Here is a 6000-nt window from a genome sequence, read left to right on the forward strand (position 1 = left end):
AGAGCAGCGCATGGAAACGCCGTTTACCTTCCCACTGGAGCAGTCCCTATTTATCTACTTGCACTTTGACGTGCTTTTGAACTGCTAGGTTGGCAGGAGCAGGGACCGAGCAACGGGAGCTCACCCCGTGTCAGGGATTCAAACTGCTGACCTTCTGATCAGCAAGCCCTAGGGGCTCTGTGGTTTAACCCACAGCGCCACCTGGGTCCCGGAGAACATGGTACCCTTCCAGTATTTTTCATCATCCCTGACCATTGGCCATGCTGACTGGGACTGATGGGAGTTGGGAGTCCAAATACACCTGGAGGGATACAGGTTTCCCCATCCCTGACTTAACTTGTTCCCTCCATTTGCCTGCCTCCAGCTGGTGCTTCTCAGGGCCTTTCACACACCAAAGATGCGGAATATGCAGCCTCCCAAATGTTCTTGAACTCCATTTCCAGCCAGCATTTATTTATTCTTATTCGTTTTGTTGCATTTCTACCCCACTGTGTTCACCAAGGAGCTCAAGGTAGAGCACATAGTTCTCCCCCGCTCCTCATTTAATCCCCACAACAACCCTATGAGGTAGGTCGGCCGAGGGCCACCCAGTGAGCTTCATGGCCTAGTGGGGAATTGAACCCTGGTCTCCCAGGTAGAGTTAGGAATGGTGAGAGTCACAGTCCAACAACATCCAAATACCCCCAGGTTCCCCACCCTTGGGCTACACCATGGGTAGGCAAACTAAGGCCTGGGGGCCAGATCCGGCCCAATCGCCTACTAAATCCGGCCCACGGACGGTCCGGGAATCAGCGTGTTTTACATGAGTAGAATGTGTCCTTTTATTTAAAATGCATCTCTGGGTTATTTGTGGGGTCTGCCTGGTGTTTTTACATGAGTAGAATGTGTCCTTTTATTTAAAATGCATCTCTGGGTTATTTGTGGGGCATAGGAATTTGTTCATTTTGTTTCCCCCCCCAAAAAAATATAGTTCGGTACCCTACAAGGTCTGGGGGACAGGGACTGGCCCCTGCTGAAAAAGTTTGCTGACCCCTGGGCTACACCATCCCTTTCCAGCCAACCTGTGATTTCCTGGCACCTCAAGCGTCCCACCTGTGTGGTTTCATAACATGAGCCAAACTAGCAATTTCCCCTAGCTTTGTGTGTGTGTGTGTGGGGGGGTGCCTTGTGGACATTCTGGTTTCGTTCCCTGCGTGGCTGCCAGCTGGAGCGTTGGCAAACATTATATACCACACCACCGGTTCAACCAATCTCTGTCAAACGCTTCACCGCCAGGAGTGCAATGCAATAGAGAATGATGATGCCCAACGAAACAGCATGTGTGGCATGTGCCCATAAATATTTAGGGCAGGCTATGGCCTGTTCAGACAAAACTGGTTCCTCTGGATGATTCTGCGGGAGGAATTGGGAAGAGGAAAGAGCCCACGGCCTTTCCTGCTCGGAGACATCGAAAAGCAGCGCACACTGATTACATCATCAGCATGTGACAGAACCTGGAGACCCTGGGCAGGCCTTCCAAGGTACGCAGAGGGTGTTGTGGAATTACATACCCTCCCAGATTTCTCTGATGAAAATAGGGATGTCCTATTCCATTATTATTATTATTATTATTATTATTATTATTATTATTATTATATGTCCCAGCCACTCTGAGCAACTTCCAACATATATAAAACTATAATTAAACATTAAACAACAAAAAGCTTCCCTATATAGAGCTGCCTAAAGCAGGCATAGGCAAACTCGGCCCTCCAGATGTTTTGGGACTACAATTCCCATCATCCCTGACCATTGGTCCTGTTAGCTAGGGATGATGGGAGTTGTAGTCCCAAAACATCAGGAGGGCCTAGTTTGCCTATGCCTGTTCTAAAAGTTGCATATCTCCTTGGTTCAGGGAGGGTTTCTGAAATACTTTCCCCCTCAAATCAGAAAAGCCTGCCTTCTCTGTGTTTGGATGAGGTGGGTAGTTCCGTTCTGATCCAGCGGACCACTATAGAATCATCAGTAGGAATGGGGAAGAAATCCAATTTTGCTCAGTTTCAAAGGTGAATCTAGCTAATTTGCACTTCCCAGAACAACACATGAAGCGAAATGCCACCATCTTTCAAACCGCAGACTTCCCTGAATTTTGCACTGCAGTTCTCCAGTCAAGTAATTGGTATAAAAAATGCATATATACTAAGGTAAAGCATGTGTAGAAATGTTTACTAAATTTTGCCCAGTGTAGACATTTTTTGCAAAGCTATTTGCCCAATATAACACATTTTTGGGTGTTATTTTTACTAGTGCACCAAAAATTTGTTATATGGGGGAACTTGCTTTGCAAACACGATTGCGTTAGGCAAAGCTGCATACAAAAAATATGTCTTATCTGGAGAAACTTGCACAAAATGAGTGATTTATTATTATTATTATTATTATTATTATTATTATTAGTTGTTGTTCAGTTGTTCAGTCGTGTCCGACTCTTCGTGACCCCATGGACCAGAGCACGCCAGGCACCCCTATCCTCCACTGCCTCCCACAGTTTGGCCAAACTCATGTTGGTAGCTTCGAGAACACTGTCCAACCATCTCGTCCTCTGTTGCCCCCTTCTCCTTGTGCCCTCCATCTTTCCCAACATCAGGGTCTTTTCCAGGGAGTCTTCTCTTCTCACGAGGTGGCCAAAGTACTGGAGCCTCAACTTCAGGATCTGTCCTTCTAGTGAGCACTCAGGGCTGATTTCCTTCAGAATGGATAGCTTTGATCTTCTTGCAGTCCATGGGACTCTCAAGAGTCTCCTCCAGCACCATAATTCAAAAGCATCAATTCTTCGGCGATCAGCCTTCTTCATGGTCCAGCTCTCACTTCCGTACATTACTACTGTATTATTATTATTATTATTATTATTATTATTATTATTATTATTATTGCAAACGGATGTGGGAAATGAAGAGCTGAATTTAGGATTAGGAAAACGAGAAACTGAATTTGACAGATTGGCCCATCCCTAGTCATCAGAAGGGAATCTCCAGATCCACAAGGATATCGTATTTGCATACTGTGCTATAAGCACTCTCTGAATTTTTGTTTCCAATGCCCACAGAAGTTTTGACAGCAGCAGGTCATGAGGCTGGCTGGCTTCCCTGCCAAGTATTTAGAAGAACTATTGTTTGTTTCTTTACTCTCTTTTTTTAAAAAATTGAGAAAAGGCATCTGAAAAGCTGGTGGAGCTTTTCAGCCCCCCCGAGAAAAGTTAAAGACAACAAAGGTAGAATTTTTAAGCGTGGGGAGGTGGAAATGGGAGGCAGAATTAATACCGGCCTTGTGTCAAATGCCTTTGCAGAGGGCAACAAACATCTGGAACGGGTTACCGCACAAGGCAGCTGAAGCTGAATGGAAATGAGGACCAGATGTCAAGCAGTCCTGTTTATGGGTGGACAGTGATTCCTTTCGTATTTTTTTTAAAAAAATATTTATTAACTTTTTTCAAAACATCAACCAAATACATACAAACAAATACAAATGCAAATGCAAACAAACTACAAAAAAGAAATAAATAAAACCTATTACAAACATGCTACAAAAAACAAAAAAACTAATTCTTTCCTAAACATTGTAAATTGACTTCCTCGCATCTGCCCTTCCTGCGTTTATCATCATTCACCTTTAGTAATTTCTTTACATTGTATAAACCTTAATTTTCAAAAAGTCCTATCCATTTCTTTAACTATCATCTTAATTCATTATTTTCCATTTCTTTAACACTTAACATAATCTAAATCCGAAGTCTAAACTTTTCTTCCAAGCTCCTTCTAAATTTCAATCTTACTATACTTTTTTAAATACACTTTAAATTTCACAGTGATTCCAAAGTGCTCAATACTGACCTCTGACGGGGCTGTGCAGAGCGTGAATTAAGATCTATCTGGTGGGAAGGGGCTGGAAAGAGGCCCCAGGGCTGGAAAAAGTGGTTTACGAGGTCTACTTCAAAAATCATACAGCTTCCCGCCCCGCCCTGCCCCCCAAAACCCACCAGTTTTGAGGAAGCTGTTATCTAGCAATCGAGGCACCCTGACCTACAAAGATGGCAGACATGAGAAACAGCTGACCCAGTTCTAGCCCCCCCCCCCAGGCTCTGAAACAGGAGAGTCACCTTCACGCACACAGTTACTCATCCTGCAAATGGCTGTATGAGCAGGTTCTGCGAACGGAGACTCTCCAGGAGAGGCAGTGGACCTCCAGCCGATGTTGGGTTGTCATCAGGGATGATAGGAGGTGTAGTCCATCCGGCAATTGCATGCAAAGACAGGCTCTGGCTAGAATGTCCTCATTCTTCCAGCCTGCCTGCCTGTCTTTTCACGTGTGAAACACTGTATGTGTGCCTATATTATACAATTATCACTTTATTCCTCTAGCCATGGGATGGCCCCATGCTTTTTGTTAAGATTCTTGCATTGTAGAGGGTTGGACAAGATGACCCTCGGGGGTCCCTTTCAGCTCCACGGTTCTATGATTCTATCTTGTTTCCGCATTTCTCACATTAAAAAAAAGAATAAACACTGATGCTTATTTCTGGCTACTTTATTTGCAGCTGCTTATTTATTGGAAGTAGGATCTATATCTATATAATCTATGGTGCATAAAACAAATAAACGCTTTTTTAAAAGCATCATAAAAACTGTTCCAAAGGAAAGATAAAAAGTCGATAAATTCACATGAAGTGTGGTTAAATGGTTGGAAAACGCAGTACCGAGTAAATTAAGCAACCCAAAAGGAGGGCAGGCGGAAGCCTAAGTCAAGTTTACAACCAGGTATTATGATTTGGGAGACTCTTGAGAGTCCCATGGACTGCAAGAGGATCAAACCTATCCACTCTCAAAGAAATCAGCCCTGAGTGCTCACTAGAAGGACAGATCCTGAAGTTGAGGCTCCAGTACTTTGGCCACCTCATGAGAAGAGAAGACTCCCTGGAAAAGACCCTGATGTTGGGAAAGATGGAGGGCACAAGGAGAAGGGGACGACAGAGGATGAGATGGTTGGACAGTGTTCTCGAAGCGACTGGCATGAGTTTGGCCAAACTGCGAGAGGCAGTGAAGAATAGGCGTGCCTGGCGTGCTCTGGTCCATGAGGTCACGAAGAGTCGGACACAACTGAACGACTGAACAACAACAATTATGATTTATGATTAATTTTGATTGGTTATGATTTATTTATTTAAATAGTGAATATTGATATCTTATTAATAGATAGAATGAATGAATATGTATGATTTGTCTTGTTTAATTTTCTTTTTGATGTATTATGGTTTTGTGTGTGTGTGATGTTTGTTTTGTTGTGTATTGTTTTTAATGTATGAATGTTATAATTCTCAATAAAGATTTATTTATAATAATAAAAACTGTTCCAGGTGCCTGTTATGGCATGTAATAGGCTTATGTTAGAATACGAATATGGATTTTGAATTTGATGTTTGTACTTTGTTTCTTTTTGGTTTTGAAATAGAAAGGAAAAGGGGGGGGGAGCTGTTCCAGGTGCCTGTTAGCTGAGAACTCTCAGCTCCAATTGTAGAGCTGGAAGAGACCCCAAGGGTCATCCAGTCCAACCCCCTGCAATGCAGGAATCACAGCTGAAGGGGTGTTTCTGCGTCACCCAACCAAGAGTAAAGATTGACAGCACATAAGTGGTAACAAACAACAGAGGAAAACCCAGAGAACTTTCCTGAGCCCTCCTTCCGAGTCCCCAGAAGGCAGGAAAATCTGGGTGTTGGGGGGCTGAGCTTCTCAGTGGCCACAGATCTCCCCCAGCAGGTTGCATGCCCTCCCCCCTTCGCCCGAAGAGGAAGAGACCCGTGTGAGAAGCAGGCCAGAGTGGCTTTTCTCAGGGTGTGAGGTTGAGGAAGGAGGAGGCTCTCCCAGGTGAGAGCTGGAAGGAGCCACTTCTCTGTATGTGGACTGAAAATTAAGATATAACTGTGACAGAGAGACAACTTTTTGTTTTGTTTTATTATACAGTGGTTGC

Source organism: Lacerta agilis, chromosome 12 (assembly GCF_009819535.1).
Source record: "Lacerta agilis isolate rLacAgi1 chromosome 12, rLacAgi1.pri, whole genome shotgun sequence".
Classification (NCBI taxonomy): domain Eukaryota; kingdom Metazoa; phylum Chordata; class Lepidosauria; order Squamata; family Lacertidae; genus Lacerta; species Lacerta agilis.